Below are 20,387 nucleotides of genomic sequence, written 5' to 3'. Positions count from 1 at the left end.
TCATTAGAATGCATGGGGTTGGCCAAGTGTTTCTATTATTAGAATGCCTAAGGTCAGTCAGGAATCTCTCCCATTATAATGCCTGGGATCACCCAAGTGTCTTTATCATTTTATTTTATTTTATTTTATTTATTATTATTATTATACTTTAAGTTCTAGGGTACATGTGCATAACGTGCAGGTTTGTTACATATGTATACTTGTGCCATGTTGCTGTGCTGCACCCATCAACTCGTCAGCACCCATCAACTCGTCATTTACATCAGGTATAACTCCCAATGCAATCCCTCCCCCCTCCCCCCTCCCCATGATAGGCCCCAGTGTGTGATGTTCCCCTTCCCGAGTCCAAGTGATCTCATTGTTCAGTTCCCACCTATGAGTGAGAACATGCGGTGTTTGGTTTTCTGTTCTTGTGATAGTTTGCTAAGAATGATGGTTTCCAGCTGCATCCATGTCCCTACAAAGGACACAAACTCATCCTTTTTTATGGCTGCATAGTATTCCATGGTGTATATGTGCCACATTTTCTTAACCCAGTCTGTCACTGATGGACATTTGGGTTGATTCCAAGTCTTTGCTATTGTGAATAGTGCCGCAATAAACATACGTGTGCATGTGTCTTTATAGCAGCATAATTTATAATCCTTTGGGTATATACCCAGTAATGGGATGGCTGGGTCATATGGTACATCTAGTTCTAGATCCTTGAGGAATTGCCATACTGTTTTCCATAATGGTTGAACTAGTTTACAATCCCACCAACAGTGTAAAAGTGTTCCTATTTCTCCACATCCTCTCCAGCACCTGTTGTTTCCTGACTTTTTAATGATCACCATTCTAACTGGTGTGAGATGGTATCTCATTGTGGTTTTGATTTGCATTTCTCTGATGGCCAGTGATGATGAGCATTTTTTCATGTGTCTGTTGGCTGTATGAATGTCTTCTTTTGAGAAATGTCTGTTCATATCCTTTGCCCACTTTTTGATGGGGCTGTTTGTTTTTTTCTTGTAAATTTGTTTGAGTTCTTTGTAGGTTCTGGATATTAGCCCTTTGTCAGATGAGTAGATTGCAAAAATTTTCTCCCATTCTGTAGGTTGCCTGTTCACTCTGATGGTAGTTTCTTTTGCTGTGCAGAAGCTCTTTTGTTTAATTAGATCCCATTTGTCAATTTTGACTTTTGCTGCCGTTGCTTTTGGCGTTTTAGACATGAAGTCTTTGCCCATGCCTATGTCCTGAATGGTACTACCTAGGTTTTCCTCTAGGATTTTTATGGTATTAGGTCTAACATTTAAGTCTCTAATCCATCTTGAATTAATTTTCATATAAGGAGTAAGGAAAGGATCCAGTTTCAGCTTTCTACTTATGGCTAGCCAATTTTCCCAGCACCATTTATTAAATAGGGAATCCTTTCCCCATTTCTTGTTTCTCTCAGGTTTGTCAAAGATCAGATGGCTGTAGATGTGTGGTATTATTTCTGAGGACTCTGTTCTGTTCCATTGGTCTATATCTCTGTTTTGGTACCAGTACCATGCTGTTTTGGTTACTGTAGCCTTGTAGTGTAGTTTGAAGTCAGGTAGCGTGATGCCTCCAGCTTTGTTCTTTTGACTTAGCATTGTCTTGGAGATGCGGGCTCTTTTTTGGTTCCATATGAACTTTAAAGCCGTTTTTTCCAATTCTGTGAAGAAACTCATTGGTAGCTTGATGGGGATGGCATTGAATCTATAAATAACCTTGGGCAGTATGGCCATTTTCACAATATTGATTCTTCCTATCCATGAGCATGGTATGTTCTTCCATTTGTTTGTGTCCTCTTTGATTTCACTGAGCAGTGGTTTGTAGTTCTCCTTGAAGAGGTCCTTTACATCCCTTGTAAGTTGGATTCCTAGGTATTTTATTCTCTTTGAAGCAATTGTGAATGGAAGTTCGTTCATGATTTGGCTCTCTGTCTGTTACTGGTGTATACGAATGCTTGTGATTTTTGCACATTAATTTTGTATCCTGAGACTTTGCTGAAGTTGCTTATCAGCTTAAGGAGATTTTGGGCTGAGACAATGGGGTTTTCTAAATATACAATCATGTCATCTGCAAAGAGGGACAATTTGACTTCTTCTTTTCCTAACTGAATACCCTTGATTTCTTTCTCTTGCCTGATTGCCCTAGCCAGAACTTCCAACACTATGTTGAATAGGAGTGGTGAGAGAGGGCATCCCTGTCTTGTGCCAGTTTTCAAAGGGAATTTTTCCAGTTTTTACCCTTTCAGTATGATATTGGCTGTGGGTTTGTCATAAATAGCTCTTATTATTTTGAGGTACGTTCCGTCAATACCGAATTTATTGAGCGTTTTTAGCATGAAGGGCTGTTGAATTTTGTCAAAAGCCTTTTCTGCATCTATTGAGGTAATCATGTGGTTCTTGTCTTTGGTTCTGTTTATATGCTGGATTATGTTTATTGATTTGCGAATGTTGAACCAGCCTTGCATCCCAGGGATGAAGCCCACTTGATCATGGTGGATAAGCTTTTTGATGTGTTGCTGAATCCGGTTTGCCAGTATTTTATTGAGGATTTTTGCATCGATGTTCATCAGGGATATTGGTCTAAAATTCTCTTTTTTTGTTGTGTCTCTGCCAGGCTTTGGTATCAGGATGATGTTGGCCTCATAAAATGAGTTAGGGAGGATTCCCTCTTTTTCTATTGATTGGAATAGTTTCAGAAGGAATGGTACCAGCTCCTCTTTGTACCTCTGGTAGAATTCGGCTGTGAATCCATCTGGTCCTGGACTTTTTTTGGTTGGTAGGCTATTAATTATTGCCTCAATTTCAGAGCCTGCTATTGGTCTATTCAGGGATTCAACTTCTTCCTGGTTTAGTCTTGGAAGAGTGTAAGTGTCCAGGAAATTATCCATTTCTTCTAGATTTTCCAGTTTATTTGCGTAGAGGTGTTTATAGTATTCTCTGATGGTAGTTTGTATTTCTGTGGGGTCGGTGGTGATATCCCCTTTATCATTTTTTATTGCGTCAATTTGATTCTTCTCTCTTTTCTTCTTTATTAGTCTTGCTAGCGGTCTGTCAATTTTGTTGATCTTTTCAAAAAACCAACTCCTGGATTCATTGATTTTTTGGAGGGTTTTTTGTGTTTCTATCTCCTTCAGTTCTGCTCTGATCTTAGTTATTTCTTGCCTTCTGCTAGCTTCCGGATGTGTTTGCTCTTGCTTCTCTAGTTCTTTTAATTTCGATGTTAGAGTGTCAATTTTAGATCTTTCCTGCTTTCTCTTGTGTGCATTTAGTGCTATAAATTTCCTCTACACACTGCTTTAAATGTGTCCCAGAGATTCTGGTATGTTGTATCTTTGTTCTCATTGGTTTCAAAGAACATCTTTATTTCTGCCTTCATTTTGTTATGTACCCAGTAGTCATTCAGGAGCAGGTTGTTCAGTTTCCATGTAGTTGGGCGGTTTTGATTGAGTTTCTTAGTCCTGAGTTCTAGTTTGATTGCACTGTGGTCTGAGAGACAGTTTGTTATAATTTCTGTTCTTGTACATTTGCTGAGGAGTGCTTTACTTCCAATTATGTGGTCAATTTTGGAATAAGTGCGATGTGGTGCTGAGAAGAATGTATATTCTGTTGATTTGGGGTGGAGAGTTCTATAGATGTCTGTTAGGTCTGCTTGCTGCAGAGATGAGTTCAATTCCTGGATATCCTTGTTAACTTTCTGTCTCGTCGATCTGTCTAATGTTGACAGTGGAGTGTTGAAGTCTCCCATTATTATTGTATGGGAGTCTAAGTCTCCTTGTAAGTCTCTAAGGACTTGCTTTATGAATCTGGGTGCTCCTGTATTGGGTGTATATATATTTAGGATAGTTAGCTCTTCCTGTTGAATTGATCCCTTTACCATTATGTAATGGCCTTCTTTGTCTCTTTTGATCTTTGATGGTTTAAAGTCTGTTTTATCAGAGACTAGTATTGCAACCTCTGCTTTTTTTTGTTCTCCATTTGCTTGGTAAATCTTCCTCTATCCCTTTATTTTGAGCCTATGTATGTCTCTGCATGTGAGATGGGTCTCCTGAATACAGCAGACTGATGGGTCTTGACTCTTTATCCAGTTTGCCAGTCTGTATCTTTTAATTGGAGCATTTAGTCCATTTACATTTAAGGTTAATATTGTTATGTGTGAACTTGATCCTGCCATTATGATATTAACTGGTTATTTTGCTCGTTAGTTGATGCAGTTTCTTCCTAGCCTCGATGGTCTTTACATTTTTGGCATGTTTTTGCAATGGCTGGTACCGGTTGTTCCTTTCCATGTTTAGTGCTTCCTTCAGGGTCTCTTGTAAGGCAGGCCTAGTGGTGACAAAATCTCTAAGCATTTGCTTATCTGTAAAGGATTTTATTTCTCCTTCGCTTATGATACTTAGTTTGGCTGGATATGAAATTCTGGGTTTAAAATTATATTCTTTAAGAATGTTGAATATTGGCCCCCACTCTCTTCTGGCTTGTAGAGTTTCTGCCGAGAGATCTGCTGTTAGTCTGATGGGCTTCCCTTTGTGGGTAACCCGACCTTTCTCTCTGGCTGCCCTTAAGATTTTTTCCTTCATTTCAACTTTGGTGAATCTGGCAATTATGTGTCTTGGAGTTGCTCTTCTCGAGGAGTATCTTTGTGGCGTTCTCTCTATTTCCTGGATTTGAATGTTGGCCTGCCCTACTAGGTTGGGGAAGTTCTCCTGGATGATATCCTGAAGAGTGTTTTCCAACTTGGTTCCATTTTCCCCCTCACTGTCAGGCACCCCAATCAGACGTAGATTTGGTCTTTTTACATAATCCCATACTTCTTGCAGGCTTTGTTCATTTCTTTTTCTTCTTTTTTCTTTTGGTTTCTCTTCTCGCTTCATTTCATTCATTTGATCCTCAATCGCTGATACTCTTTCTTCCAGTTGATCGAGTCGGTTACTGAAGCTTGTGCATTTGTCACGTATTTCTCATGTCATGGTTTTCATCTCTTTCATTTCGTTTATGACCTTCTCTGCATTAATTACTCTAGCCATCAATTCTTCCACTTTTTTTTCAAGATTTTTAGTTTCTTTGCGCTGGGTACGTAATTCCTCCTTTAGCTCTGAGAAGTTTGATGGACTGAAGCCTTCTTCTCTCATCTCGTCAAAGTCATTCTCCGTCCAGCTTTGATCCGTTGCTGGTGATGAGCTGCACTCATTTGCTGGGGGAGATGTGCTCTTATTTTTTGAATTTCCAGCTTTTCTGCCCTGCTTTTCCCCCATCTTTGTGGTTTTATCTGCCTCTGGTCTTTGATGATGGTGACGTACTCATGGGGTTTTGGTGTAGGTGTCCTTCCTGTTTGATAGTTTTCCTTATAACAGTCAGGACCCTCAGCTGTAGGTCTGTTGGAGATTGCTTGAGGTCCACTCCAGACCCTGTTTGCCTGGGTATCAGCAGCAGAGGCTGCAGAAGATAGAATATTTCTGAACAGCGAGTGTACCTGTCTGATTCTTGCTTTGGAAGCTTCCTCTCAGGGGAGTACTCCACCCTGTGAGGTGTGGGGTGTCAGACTGCCCCTAGTGGGGGATGTCTCCCAGTGAGGCTACTCAGGGGTCAGGGACCCACTTGAGCAGGCAGTCTGTCCCTTCTCAGATCTCAACCTCCGTGTTGGGAGATCCACTGCTCTCTTCAAAGCTGTCAGACAGAGTCGTTTGCATCTGCAGGGGTTTCTGCTGCGTTTGTTATTGTTTACTGTGCCCTGTCCCCAGAGGTGGAGTCTACAGAGACAGGCAGGTTTCCTTGAGCTGCTGTGAGCTCCACCCAGTTGGAGCTTCCCAGTCGCTTTGTTTACCTACTTAAGCCTCAGCAATTGCGGGCGCCCCTCCCCCAGTCTCGCTGCTGCCTTGCCGGTAGATCACAGACTGCTGTGCTAGCAATGAGGGAGGCTCCGTGGGCATGGGACCCTCCCGGCCAGGTGTGGGATATAATCTCCTGGTGTGCCCGTTTCCTTAAAGCGAAGTATTGGGGTGGGAGTTACCCGATTTTCCAGGTGTTGTGTGTCTCAGTTCCCCTGGCTAGGAAAAGGGATTCCCTTCCCCCTTGCGCTTCCCAGGTGAGGCGATGCCTCGCCCTGCTTCAACTCTCGCTGGTCGGGCTGCAGCAGCTGACCAGCACCGATTGTCCGGCACTCCCTAGTGAGATGAACCCAGTACCTCAGTTGAAAATGCAGAAATCACGGGTCTTCTGTGTCGCTCACGCTGGGAGTTGGAGACTGGAGCTGTTCCTATTCGGCCATCTTCACCCTTTGATTCTTCATTGTGCAGCTTTGAGACTAGTGCCTATGTGTGTTATTTGTTTCCCTGTTTTTTTTGGTAGGTCTTATATAAAACTAACATTCCTTTGTTTTAGTGTTGTGAAGGGCCTCCCTCTTCCTTTATGTGAAGTGTTGAATATAGTAAATATATATTGTGGTTTCACTACTGTAAACTTGTATGTAGGGTGATGACCCTCTTTGTCCTAGGTGTGCCCTTTCCTTATCTCTATTAAATTGTAAATAGGACTACTGCATGTACTCTCTTTGCAGTGAATTTGAAATGGAAGGCCAGGTTTCTATAACTTTTGAACAGGTACTTTGTGAAATGACTCAATATCTATTGTGATAAGCTCATTGGCAGCTTAGCATTTTGCAGAGGAATTGTTTTGCAGGAAATATTTAATTTTCAAAAACATAATGATTAATGTTCCAATTATGCATTGCTTCCCCCAGTATAAATCAGGAATATTTGTGAGAAACTATTGGGGACTTTATTTTTATCTTTTATTTATTTTATTTTATTTTTTTTGAGATGGAGTTTCACTTTTGTTGCCCAGGCTGGGGTGCAATGGTGCAATCTTGGCTCACTGCAACCTCAGCCTCCCAGGTTCAAATGATTCTCCTGCCTCAGCCTCCTGAGTAGCTGGGATTATACAGGCATGCTTCACCATGCCCAGCTAATTTTGTATTTTTAGTAGAAACGGGGTTTCACCATATTGTTCAGGCTGGTCTTGAACTCCCGACCTCAGGTGATTGGCCAGCCTCGGCTTCCCAAAGTGCTGGGATTACAGGCATGAGCCACCACGCCCGGCCAGGGACTATACTCTTTTTAAAATAGACATTTGTGGGGCTCACACAATAAATGAAACAGTACCCTCTAAAAAAGAGAAGAAAAGAATCAGGCGGTCAAACTTAGAGCAACATTGTCTTATTAAAGCATAGTTTATTTCACTAGAAAACATTTAGTATCAAGGACTATTATATACTTCATTACTAGAAGTTCTTTTTAAAATTACATTTAAAACAATCACTGAAAACTTGATCCACAACACACTTTCTTTATTTTCCTTAAACATCTTGGAAGCCCAAGCTTCTGAGAATCATGTGGCGCTACTTCTGTTGCCTTCCCTCCGTCTCTCTGTCTCTCTCTCCTTCTCTGTCCCTCTCTCTTTCTCTGCCATTCTCTCTCTTTCCCTCTCCCCCTCCCCTGTCTCTCTCGCTCGTTGTCTCTCTCCCTCCCTCAGTTTCAATCTCTCCATCCATCTCTTCCTTGCTCTCCTTCAAGCCGTTCGTGTGTGCATGCGTGTGTGTGTGTCTGTGTGTGTGTGTGTCTGTGTGTGTGTGTGCACGCGTGCGCGCGTTTGGGTTCGCGGGCGCAAGCGCCCTGGTGTGTCTGTGTGTGGGGCTGTGGATTTGCTCCTGGTGGTGGTGGGGTGTGTCTGGTTTTCTCTCAGCCCCTCTCGCCGGGATGAGGCTGCCGGCTCTAGTGCCAGCCTGGGGCAAAGCAGGGCCATCGCCCAACGCCCCACCCCCCACGCTCTCTTGCCCACCGGCCGGGTCTTGGTCGGGACAAGCGACAGTGGTGGGGGCGTTGTGAGAAAAAGGTCACGTGCGGCTGGGCCAGCTTTTCGCCCTTGGCCAGCCCTGATGGCTCTGGGTGGGTGGGGCAAGAGGGGGCCTCGCAGGAGATCCTGAGCCGCCAGGAATCCAAAAGAATACTTGCGCGACAGGGCGGATGACCGGACGGGGTCCCAGAATCGTAGGCCCTAGGCCCTGACGCCTTGGAGCACTCCCTGTTCCGAGCGGGCCCGACGTGGTGGAAGCTCGGGAGCTGGGGGAAGGCCGCAGGCGAATGGCTCGGGGGTCCCAATCCCAGTCCTGCAGTTCCCGGGGTGGCAGGGCCGGATGGAAGCTGGCGGGCATGGCTGGGCAGGGCTCTTGGGGCAGCCAGGCGCCTCTGGGCCATACCACCTTGAACACACCCGATCTCCTCTGATCTCCGAAGCTAAGAAGGCTCGGGCCTGATTAGTACTTGGATGGGAGACCACCGGGCCATTCCACCCTAAACGCGTGGGATGGCTTCTGATCTCGAAGCTGAGCAGGGTCGGGCGTGGTTAGTACTTGGACGGGAGACCGCCTGGGAATATCGGGTGCTGTAGGCTTTTTTGCTTTCTTTCTTGTCTTTATTTCTTTTCTACCTTCCTTTCTTCCCTTCTTTCTCTCTCAATTCCTTCCTTCCTTCCTTCCTTCCTTCCTTCCTTCCTTCCTTCCTTCCTTCCTTCCTTCCTTCCTTCCTTTCCTTTCCTTTCCTTTCCTTTCCTTTCCTTTCCTTTTCCTTTCCTTTCCTTTTTTCCTTTCCTTTCCTTTCTTTCCTTTCTTTCCTTTCCTTCCTTTCCTTTCCTTTCCTTTCCTTTCCTTTCCTTTCCTTTCCTTTCCTTTCTTTCTTTCCTTTCTTTCTTTCCTTCTTCTTCTTTCTTTCTTTCTTTCTTTCTTTCTTTTTCTTTCTTTTTCTTTCTTTCTTTCTTTCTTCTTTCTTTCTTTCTTTCTTTCTTTCTTCTTTCTTTCTTTCTTTCTTTCTTTTTCTTTCTTTCTTTCTTTCTTTCTTTCTCTTCCAGACAGAGTCTCGCTCTGTCACCCAGACTGGAGTGCAGTGGCCCGATCTCGGCTCACTGCAAGCTCCACTTCCAGGGTTCACGCCATTCTCCTGCCTCAGCCTCCCGAGCAGCTGGGACTACAGACACACCCCAGCACGCCCGGCTCATGTTTTGTAGTTTTAGTAGAGGTGGGGTTTCACCTCGTGAGCCAGGCTGGTCTGGATCTCCTGACATCGTGATCCACCCGCCTCGGTCTCCCAAAGTGCTGGGATTACAGGCTTGATCCACCGCGCCTGGCCTGCTGTAGGCTTTTGTGGCTTCCCGCCTCCCTCCCTTCCCCCTACTGTCGAGATGCTTCCCAGCCTCCTCTGACTCTGCTCCCCCTTTATCGCCCCCCTACACTCAGCCGGGGACCTCCTTCTGGGGGTGCGCCACCAAAGCACCACCGGGCAGCAGCATCCCAGCGCTTCCGCCTCACCGCCGCCCCGCCAGGAGCCCGGCTCCAGCCCCGGAGGGCAGGGGGCAGGACCCCAAAGGCATAGGCACCGGTTCCCTGCCTTTTGCAGTGCCTTCCCGCTCCCGGAACGCCCAGGCGATACAATCCACTCATCCGCACCACCGCAACCTTCCAAATCGCGGGAAGTGGCGGGCAGGGGCAGCGGGTGCCGCACAGGTCAGTCAAGACCTCCACTCCAGAATGCAGGGGCTGCTTTATCCGGGGGAAGGACATTACTTCGCCAGCCACCAGGGAAACTTTCCCTGTGCACCCAGATTCCCATTGCCACCATCTTCGTGTAAACTACAGTCCCGAGAACACGCCAGAGACCCAGGCCTCGGGCCCTGTGGGCACGCCCCGAGCCACGGCTCCCGCCAAATGGGCAGGCCTACTCTGCAAATCAAGGGGCCCACCGCACCGCACCAAGAGCACAGGGAGGTGCCAACAAAGGAAGGAGCCTAAGATACCCACCTCCAAAACAAGCAATTAATCCAAGACAACATCCGTATCAGCGCTGCGTTGCTCCTCTCGCATGGACGGCCTGGCCACCCTATTCTGGCCCAGCCCAAGCCCCCTCCACCCTATCCCGGTCTGCTCAAAAGGGCCCTGCCTACCAGAGCAGGGAACTCCCTCTCCAAATCTCTATCGCTCTCGATTTCTAGCTCCCTCCCCCTCTCTCTTCTGGGTTTGCCCCTGCACGTGGAGATACTTCTGTCGCCTTCCCTCTGTCTCTCTGTCTCTCTCTCTTTCTCTGTCCCTCTCTCTCTGCCTGTCTGTCTCTTTCCCTGTCCTCCTCCCCTGTCTCTCTAGATGGCTGTCTCTCTCCCTCCCTTGGTTTCAATCTCTCCATCCATCTCTTCCTTGCCCTACTTCAAGCCGTTTGTGTGTGCGTGCATGTGTATGTGTGTGTGTGTGTGTGTGTGTGTGTGCGCGCGCGCGCGCGCGCCTCAGCCCCTCTCGCTGGGGATCAGACTGCAGGCTCTACTGCCAGCCTGGGGCAAAGCAGGGCCATCCCCCAACCCCCAACCCCCCATGCCCTCTTGCCCACTGGCAGGATCTTGGTCGGGACAAGCTACCGTGGTGGCGGCGTTGTGAGAAAAAGGCTACGTGTGGCTGGGCCAGCTGTTCGCCCTTGGCCAGCCCTGAAGGCTCTGGGTGGGTGGGGCAAGAGGTGGCCTCTCAGGAGCTACTGAGCCGGCCAGGAATCCGAAAGAATACCTCCGCGACAGTGGGAAGGACTGGACGGAGTCCCAAGATCGTGGGCCCTGTCGCCTCGGAGCACTCCCTGTTCCGAGCGGGCCCGACGTGGCGGAAACTTGGGAGCTCCGGAGCCGGGGGATGACCGCGGGAGAGTGGCTCGAGGGTCCCGATCCGAGGCCGGCAGCCCCGGGCTGGCAGTGCTGGCTGGAAGCCAGTGGACGTGGCAGGACCGGGCTGTTGTGGCAGCCAGGCACCTCTGCCGGGGTCTAAGGCCATACCACCCTGAACGCCCCCGATCTCATCTGATCTCGGAAGCTAAGCAGAGTCGGGCCTGTTTAGTACTTGGATGGGAGACTGCCTGGGAATACCGGGAGCTGTGGGCTTTTTTGCTTCCTTTCTTGCCTTTCCTTCTTTTCCACCGTCCTTTCTTCCCTTCTCTCTCTCTCCTTTCTTTCTTTCTTTCTTTCTTTCTTTCTTTCTTTCTTTCTTTCTTTCTTTCTTTCTTTCTTTCTTTCTTTCTTTCTTTCTTTCTTTCTTTTTTTCTTTCTTTCTTTCTTTTTTTCTTTCTTTTTTCTTCTTTCTTTCTTCTTTCGTTCCATCTTTCTTTTCTTTCTCTCTTTCTTTCTTTCCCTCTTTTTTCTTTCTTTCCTTCTTTCTTTCTTTCTTTCTCTCTCTTTCTTTCCTTCTTTTCTTTTTTCTCTCTTTCTTTCCCTCTTCCTTTCTTCTTTCCTTCTTTCTTTCTTTTCTTTCTTTCTTTCTCTCTCTCTTTCTTTGTTTATTCCTTCCTTTCTCTTTCTATCTTTCTTTCCTTCTTGTCTTTCTTTCTCTCTCTCTTTCTTTGTTTATTCCTTCCTTTCTCTTTCTATCTTTCTTTCCTTCTTTTCTTTCTTTCTTTCTCTCTCTCATTCTCTTTCTTTTCTTTTCTTTCTTTTTCTTCCAGACCCACTCTCGCTCTGTCACTCAGGCTGGAGTGCAGCAGAGCGATCTCGGCTCACTGCAAGTTCCGCCTCCCGGGTTCATGCCATTCTCATGCCTCAGCCTCCCGAGCAGCTGGGATTACAGGAACCCGCCAGCACGCCCGGCTCATGTTTTGTAGTTTTAGTAGAGACGGGGTTTTACTGTGTTAGCCAGGCTGGTCTGGATCTCCTGACCTCGTGATCCACCCGCCTCGGTCTCCCAAAGGGCTGGGATTACAGGCGTGATCCACCGTGCCCGGGCTGCTGTAGGGTTTTGTGGCTTCCCGCTTCCCTCCTTTCCCCCTACTGTCGCCATGCTTCCCAACCTCCCCTGATTCTGCTCCCCTTTTATCGCCCACCTTCACCCCCGTCACAGCCAGAGACCTCCTTCAGGGTTTCCGCCACCAAAGCACCACCGGGCTGCAGCACCCCACCGCTTCCGCCTCCCGGACGCCCAGCCAGGAGCCTGCCTCCATCCTGGGGGGCGGGGCTGGAGGCCGGACCCCAAAGGTGCAGGCGCGGGTTCCTGGAGCCTTCCGGCTCCAGGAACCGGCAGGGGATTCAATCCACTCTTCAGGCGCCGCCGCAACCTTCCAAACCGGGGGAAGGGGCGGGCAGGGTCACCGGGTGCCACACACGCCAGCCAAGACCTCCACTCCAGAACACAGGGGCTGCTTTATCCGGGGGAAGGACATTGTTTCGCCAGCCACCAGGAAAGCTGTCCCTGTGCACCCGGATTCCCATTGCCACCAACTTCGTGTAAACTAAAGTCCCGAGGACAAGCCAGAGACCCAGGCCTCGGGGCCCCGTGGGCACGCCCGGTGCCACGGCCCCCGCCAAACGGGCGGGCGCACTCTGCAAATCAAGGGGACCACCGCACCACAGAAAGAGCACAGGAAGGTGCCAGCAAAGGAAGGAGCCCCCGAAACCCACCTCCAAAGGAAGCAATTAATCCAGGACAAAACTCGTCTCAGCTCTCCGTTGCTCCTCTCGCATGGACGGCCTGGCCACCCTGTTCTGGACCACCCCAAGCCCCCTCCACCCTATCCCTGCCTGATCAAAAGGGCCCTGGCCAATGGAGCGTGGCGCTCCCTCTCCAAGGCTCTATCGCTCTTGCTCTCCAGCTTCCTCCCCCTCTCTCTTCTGTGTTTGCTCCTGCACCTCCCGCTACTTCTGTCCCCTTCCCTCTGTCTCTCTGTCTCTCTCTCTTTCACTGTCCCTCTCTCTTTCTCTGCCTCTCTGTCTGTCTCTTTCCCTCTCCCCCTCCGCTGTCTCTCTCAATCGCTGTCTCTCTCCCTCCCTCGGTTTCAATCTCTCCATCCATCTCTTCCTTGCTCTCCCTCAAGACGTTTGTGTGTGCGTGCATGTGTGTGTGTGTTTTTGTGTGTGTGTGTCTGTGTGTGTGCACACGCGCATGTGTGGGTTCCCGCACGCGAGCGCCCGGGTGTGTCTGTGTGTGGGGCTGTGGATTTGCTCCTGGTAGTGATGGGGTGTGTCTGGGTTTCTCTCGGCCCTTCTCGCCGGGGATTAGGCTGCCGGCTCTAGTGCCAGCCCGGGGCCAAGCAGGTACATCCCCCAACCCCCAACCCCCCACACGGTCTTGCCCACCTGCCAGGTCTTGTTGGGGATCGTGGGCCCTGGGCCCTGACACCTGTGAGCACTCCCTGTTCCGAGCGGGTCCGACGTGGTGGAAGCTTGGGAGCTCCGGAGCCGGGGGAAGACCGCGGGAGAGTGGCTCGGGGGTCCCGATCCAAGGCCAGCGGCCCCAGACTGGTGGTGCCAGCTGGAAGCTGGTGGGCATGGCAAGGCTCGGCTCTTGGGGCAGCCAGGCGCTTTTGCCAGCGTCTACTGCCATATCACCCTGAACGCGCCCGATCTCGTCTGATCTCGGAAGCTAATCAGGGTCGGGCCTGGTTAGTACTTGGATGGGAGACTACCTGGGAATACCGTGTGCTGTGGGCTTTTTTGCTTTCTCTCCTGCCTTTCTTTCTTTCCCACCGTCCTTTCTTCCCTTCTCTCTCTCTCTCTTCTCTTTTTTGCTTTCTTTCTTTCTTTTCTTTGTTTTTTCCTTTTTTCTTTCCATCTTTCTTTTCTTTCTTTCTCTTTGTTTATTCCTTCCTTCCTTTCTATCATTTTATCTTTTCTTTTCTCTCTCTCTCTCTCTCTCTCTTCCAGACAGAATCTCGCTCTGTCACCCATGCTGGAGTGCAGTCGTGGTTCATGCCATTCTCCTGCCTCTGCCTCCGGAGCACCTGGGACTATAGTCGCCCTCCACCGCCGGGCTCATGTTTTGTAGTTTTAGTAGAGACGGGTTTTCACCGTGTTAACCAGGCTGGTCTGGATCTCCTGACCTCGTGATCCACCCGCCTCCGCCTCCCAAAGTACTGGGAATACAGGCGTGATCCATGGCGCTGGGCCTGCTGTAGGGTTTTGTGGCTTCCCCCCTCCCTCCCTTCTCCCTACTGTCGCCATGCTTCCCAACCTCCCCTGACTGCTTCCCCTTTGTCACCCGCCTACACACATGCCACAGCCTGGGACCTCCTTCAGGGTTTCCGCCACCAAAGCACCACCGGGCTGCAGGACCCCACCACTTCTGCCTCGCTGCGGCTCCACCCTGGGAGGGCAGCAGGCTGGACCCCAAAGGCGCAGGCATGGGTTCCCTGCCATTCGCGGTGTCTTCCCTCTCCCAGAACACCCAGGAGATTCAATCCACTCATCGGGCGCCGCCGCAATCTTCCAAACCAGGGGAAGGGGCGGGCAGGGGCAGCGGGTGCCACACACGCCAGCCAACACCTCTGCTCCAGTAGGCAGGGCCTGCTTTATCCGGGGTAAGGACATTGCTATGCCAGCCATCAGGAAAACCGTTCCTGTCCACCCAGATTCCCATTGCCACCAACCTCTTGTAAACTCAAGTCCCAAGGACTCGCCAGAGACCCAGGCCTCCAGCCCCGTGGGCACGCCCGGTGCCACGGTTCCCACCAAACAGATGGGGGCACTCTACAAATCAAGTGGCCCTCTGCACCATGCCAAGAGAACAGGGAGGTGCCACCAAAGGAAGAAGCCTACAAAACCCACCTCCAAAGCAATCAATTAATCCAAGACAAAACTGGTCTCAGCGCTCCGTTAGTCCTCTGGCATAGACGGCCTGACCACCCTGTTCTGGCCCAGCTCAAGCCCCCTCCACCCCATCCCAGCTTGCTCAAAAGGGCCCTGGCTAAGGGAGCATGGCACTCCCTCTCCAAGGCTCTATCACTGTTGCTCTCCAGCATCCTCCCCCTCTCTCTTCTGTGTTTGCACCTGCACCTCGCACTACTTCTGTCGCCTTCCCTCTGTCTCTCTGTCTCACTCTCTTTCCCTGTCCCTCTCTCTTTCTGTGCCTCTCTTTCTGTCTCTTTCCCTCTCCACCTACCCTGTCTCTCTCACTCGCTGTCTCTCTCCCTCCCTCGGTTTCAATCTCTCCATCCATCTCTTCCTTACTCAACTTCAAACCATTTGTGTGTGCGTGCACGTGTGTGTGTATGTGTGTATGAGTGTGTCTGTGTGAGTTCACACGCACGTGTGGGATCCCGCGCGGGAGCGCCCAGGTTTGTTTGTGTGTGGGGCTGTGGATTTTCTCCTGGTGGTGGTGGGGTGTGACTGGATATCTCTCGGCAACACTCCCCGGAGATCAGGCTGCCGGCTCTAGTGCCAGCGCGGGGCAAAGCAGGGCCATTCCCCAACCCCCAACCCCCTACGCCCTCTTGCCCACTGGCCAGGACTTTGTCGGGACAAGTGAGCATGGTGAGGGCGATGTGAGAAAAAGGCCACGCGCGGCTGGGCCGGCTGTTCGCCCTTGGCCAGCCCTGACGACTTTGGGTGGGTCAGGCAAGAGGGGGCCTCTCAGGAGCTCCTGAGCCGCCAGGAATCCAAAAGAATACCTCCGCGACAGGGCAGAGTAGCAGTCGGCGTCCCAGGATCGTGGACCCTGGGCCCTGACGCCTCTGAGCCCTCCCCTTTCCGAGCACACCTGACGTGGTGGAAGCTCCGCAGCTCGGGAGCCAGAGGACAGCCGCGGGCGAGCGACTCGAGGGTCCTGATCCGAACCCTGAGGCACCGGGCTGGCGGGCATGGCTGGACCTGTCTCTTGGGGCAGCCAGGCGCCTCTGCCGGCATCTACCGCCATACCACGCTGAACGCGCCCGATCTCGTCTGATCTCAGAAGCTTAGTAGGGTCGGGGCCATTTAGTACTTGGATGGGAGATGGCCTGGAAATACCGGGCGCTGTAGGCTTTTTTGCTTTCTTTCTTGTCTTTCTTTCTTTTCTACCTTCCTTTCTTCCCTTCTATCTCTCTCTCTTTTCTTTTCTTCTTTCTTTCTTTCTTTTCTTTCTTTCTTTCTTTCTTTCTTTCTTTCTTTCTTTCTTTCTTTCTTTCTTTCTTTCTTTCTTTCTTTCTTTCTTTCTCTCTTTTTCCTTCTTTCTTCTTTCTTTAGTTCTTTTTCTTTCTTTCCTTCCTTTCTTTCTTCTTTCTTTTCTTTCTTTCTCCCTTCCTTCCTTTCTTTGTTTCTTTCTCTTTCTTTCCTTCTTTCTTTCTTTCCTTCTTTCTTACCTTCCTTCTTTCGTTTTTCTTTTCTTTCTTTTTTCTTTCTTCTTTCTATCCATCTTTTTCTTTCTTTTCTCTCTTTCTTTCATCCTTCCTTCCATCCTTTCTTTCTTTCCTTTCTCTCATTCTTTCTTTCTTCTTTCTTTCCTTCTTTCTTTCCTTTTTCTTTCTCCCTTTCTTTCTTTCTTTGTTTCTTTCTCTCTTCTTTCTTCTCTTCTTTCTTTCTTTCCTTTCTTTTCTTTTTTCTTTTCTTTCTTTCCCTCTTTCTTTTTTTCTTTCTTTTTTCTTTCCATCTTTCTTTCTTTTCTTTCTTTCTATCTCTTTCTTTTTTTCTTCCTTCCTTCTCTTTCTTTCTTTCTCCTTCCTTCCTTCCTTCCTTTCTTCTTTCTTTCTTTCTTTCTTTCTTTCTTTCTTTCTTTCTTTCTTTCTTTCTTTCTTTCTTTCTTTCTTTCTTTCCTTCCAGACAGAGTCTCGCTCTGTCACCCAGGCTGGAGTGCAGTGGTGCGATCTTGGCTCACTAAAAGCTTGGCCTCCCTGGTTCAGGCCATTCTCCTGCCTCAACCTCCTGAGCACCTGGGACTACAGGCTCCCATCACCATGCCCAGCTCATGTTTTGTAGTTTTAGTAGAGACGGGGTTTCACCGTATTAGCCAGGCTGGCCTAGATCTCCTGAACTCGTGATCCACCCGCCTTGGCATCTGAAACTCCTGGCATTACAGGCTTGATCCCCTGCACCTGGCCTACTGTAGGTTTTTGTGGCATCCCCCTCCCTCTCTTCCCCCTACTGTCACTATGCTTCCCAACCTCCCCTGACTCTGCTCCCCCTTTATCACCCACCTACACCCCCGCTGCAGCCAGGGATCTCCTGCTGGGGGTCCGCCACAGAAGCACCACCGGGCAGCAGCATCCCACTACTTCCGCTTCGCCGCCACCCTGCCAGGGCCCCTTCCCCAGCCCGGAGGGCAGGGGGCCGGACGCCGGGTTCCCTGACGTTTGCGGTGCCTTTCTGCTCCCGGAACGCCCAGGCGATTCAATGCACTCATCGGGCACCCCTGCAACCTTCCAAACCGGGGGAAGGAGCGGGCAGGGGCAGCAGGTGCCACAAACACCAGCCAAGACCTCCGCTCCACAATGCAGGGGCCGCTTTATCCGGGGGAAGGACATTACTTTCCAGTCACCAGGAAAACAGTCCCTGTGCACCCGGATTCTATTGCCACCAACTTTGTGCAAACTCCAGTTCCGAGGACATGCCAGAGACCCAGGCCTCAGGCACCGTGGGCACACTCGGTGCCACGGCTCCTGCCAAATGGACGGGTGCACTCTGCAAATCTAGGGGCCCAACGCACACCACCAGGAGCACAGGTAGGTGCCAACAAAGGAAGGAGACTACGAAACCCACCTCTAAACAAGCAATTAACCCAAGACAAAACCTGTCTCAGAGCTCCATTGCTCCTCTTGCATGGACGGCCTGGTCACCCTGTTCTGATCCAGTCCATGCCTCCTCCACCCTATACCGGCCTGCTCAAAAGGGCCCTGCCTACTAGAGCAGGGTGCTCCCTCTCCATGTCTCTATTGCTCTGGCTGTCTATCTCTCTCCCCCTCTATCTTCTGGGTTTCCCCTGCAACTCCTGCTATTTCTGTCACCTTCCCTCTATCTCTCTGTCTCTCTCTCTTTCTCTGTCCCTCTCTCTTTCTCTGAATCTCAGTCTGTCTCTTCCCCTCTCCCCTTCCCCTGTCTCTCTCTTTGGATGTCTCTCTCCCACCATCAGTTTCAATCTCTCCATCCATCTCTTCCTTGCTCTCCTTCAAGTCGTTTGTGTGTGCGTGCATGTGTATGTGTGTGTGTGTCTGTGTGTGTGTCTGTGTGCCTGAGCTTGCAAGTGTGTGAGTTCCCGCACGTGAGAGCCCGGGTGTGTCTGTGTGTGGGGCTGTGGATTTGCTCCAGGTGGTGGTGGGGTGTGTCTGGGTTTCTCTCAGCCCTTCTCGCCGGGGATCAGGCTGCCAGCTCTAGTGTCAGCCCAGGACAAAGCAGGGCCATCCCCCAACCTCCAATGCCCCATGCCCTCTTGCCGCTCTGCCGGCTGTTAGTCAGAACAAACGACCGTGATGGGGACGTTGTGAGAAAAAGGCCATGCGTGGCTGGGCCAGCTGTTCGACCTTGGCCTTCCCTGTTGGCTCTGAGTGTGTGTGGCAAGAGAGGGCCTCACAGGAGCTCCAGAGTGGCCAGGGATCCAAAAGAATACCTCCGTGACAGGGCGGAGGACTGGACAAGGTCCCAGGATCATGGGCCCTGGGCCCTGATGCCTCAGAGCACTCCCTGTTCTGAGCGGGCCCGACGTAGTGGAAGCTGGACAGCTTGGGAGCTGGGGGAAGGCCACGTACAAGCGGCTGGGGGGTCCCAATCCAAACCCGGTGTCCCCGGGCTGGCGGTGCCGGTTGGAACCCTGCAGACATGGCAGGGCCGGGCTCTTGGGGCAGCCAATGGCCTCTGTTGGGGTCTACGGCCATACCACCCAAGCTCTGCTCTCAGAGGCTAAGCAGGGTCCGGTCTGGTTATTACTTGGAGGGGACACCGCCTGGGAATACCGGCTGCCGTAGGTTTTTTTGCTTTCTTTCTTTTCTTTTTTTTCTATCTTCCTTTCTTCCCTTCTCTCTCTCTCTTCTTTCTTTCTTTCATTTTTTCTTTCTTTCTTACTTTCCTTCTTTCTTTTTTCTTTCTTTCTTTCTCTTTCTCCTTCCTTCTTCCTTTTCCTTTTTCTTTCTTTTTTCTTTCTTTCTTTCTTTCTTTTTTTCTTTCTTTCTTTCTTTCTTTTTCTTTCTTTCTTTCTTTCTTTTCTTTCTTTCTTTTCTTTCTTTCTTTCTTTTTTCTTTCTTTCTTTTTCTTCTCTCTCTTCTTCTTCTTCTTTTCTTTCTTCCTTTTCTTTTATTCTTCCAGATGGAGTCTCGCTCTGTCACCCAGGCTGGAGTGCAGTGGCGCGATCTCGGATCACTGCAAGCTCCGCCTCCTGGGTTCACACCATTCTTCTGCCTCAGCCTGCAGAGCAGCTGGAACTACAGGCACCCACCACCATGCCAGGCTCATGTTTTGTAGTTTTTGCAGAGACTGGGTTTCACCCTGTTAGCCAGGTTTTTCTGGATCTCCTGACCTCATGTTCCACCCACATCGGCCTCCCAAAGTGCTGGGATTACAGGCGTGATCCACCAGTCACAGCCTCCTGTAGGCTATTTTGGCTTCCCCCCTCACTCCCTTCCCCCTACTGTCGCCATACTTCCCAACCTCCCCTGACTCTGCTCCCCAATTATCACCCGCCTACACTCCCGTCACGACCGGGGACCTCCTCCTGGGGGTCCACCACCAAAGCACCACTGGGAAGCAGCATCCTACTGCTTCCGCCTCGCTTCTGCCCCGCCAGGGGCCTGGCTCCAGCCTGAGAGGGCATGGGGCTGGACCCCAAAGGCGCAGGCGCGGGTTCCCTGCCATACGTGGTGCCTTCCCGCTCCCGGAACACCCAGGCGATTCAAGACGCTCATTGGGTGCTGCCGCAACCTTCCAAACCAGGGAAAGGTTCAGGTAGGGGCAGCGGGTGCCACACACGCCAGCCAAGACCTCCGCTCCAGAACGCAGGGGCCGCTTTATTCGGGGGAAGGACGTTACTTCGCCAGCCACCAGGAAAACAGTCCCTGTACACCCGGATTCAAATTGCCACCAACTTCATGTAAACTCCAGCCCCGAGGACACGGCAGAGACCCAGGCCTCAGGACCCGTGGGCACGCCGGGTTCCATGGCTCCTGCCAGATGAGCGGGGCCACTCTGCAAATCAAGGGGCCCACTGCACCACACCAAGAGCACAGGGAGGTGCCAACAAAGGAAGGAGCCTACTAAACCCACCTCCAAAGCAAGCAATTAATCCAAGACAAAACCCATCTCAGCACTCCGTTGCTCCTCGTGCATGGAAGGCCTGACCACCCTATTCTGCCCCAGCCCAAGCGCCCTCCACCCTATCCCGGCCGTCTCAAAGGGGCCCTGCCTACCGGAGCAGGGTGCTCCCTCTCCACAGCTCTATTGATCTCACTCCCTAGATCCCTCCCCTTCTCTCTTCTGGGTTTGCCCCTACACCTTGCGCTACTTCAGTCGCCTTCCTTCTGTCTGTCTGTCTCTGTCTCTTTCTCTGTCCCTCTCTTTCCCTGCCTCTCTGTGTGTCTCTTTTCCTCTCCCCCTCCCCTGTCCCTCAATTGCTGTCTCTCTCCCTCCCTCAGTTTCAAT

At 50.4% G+C, this 20,387-nt stretch overlaps 2 pseudogenes; both read left to right on the top strand.

The window, feature by feature from the left end:
• The first annotated feature begins 10,851 nt into the window (after positions 1-10,851).
• On the top strand, positions 10,852-10,970 carry LOC126944298 (uncharacterized; annotated as a pseudogene).
• A 2,416-nt stretch (positions 10,971-13,386) lies between these two features.
• On the top strand, positions 13,387-13,505 carry LOC126944334 (uncharacterized; annotated as a pseudogene).
• Positions 13,506-20,387: the final 6,882 nt, after the last annotated feature.

This window comes from Macaca thibetana, chromosome 1 (genome assembly GCF_024542745.1).
Source record: "Macaca thibetana thibetana isolate TM-01 chromosome 1, ASM2454274v1, whole genome shotgun sequence".
Classification (NCBI taxonomy): Eukaryota; Metazoa; Chordata; class Mammalia; order Primates; family Cercopithecidae; genus Macaca; species Macaca thibetana.
The sequence above is the reverse complement of the archived record's forward strand: the minus strand, read 5'-3'. Positions and strand labels throughout refer to the sequence as shown.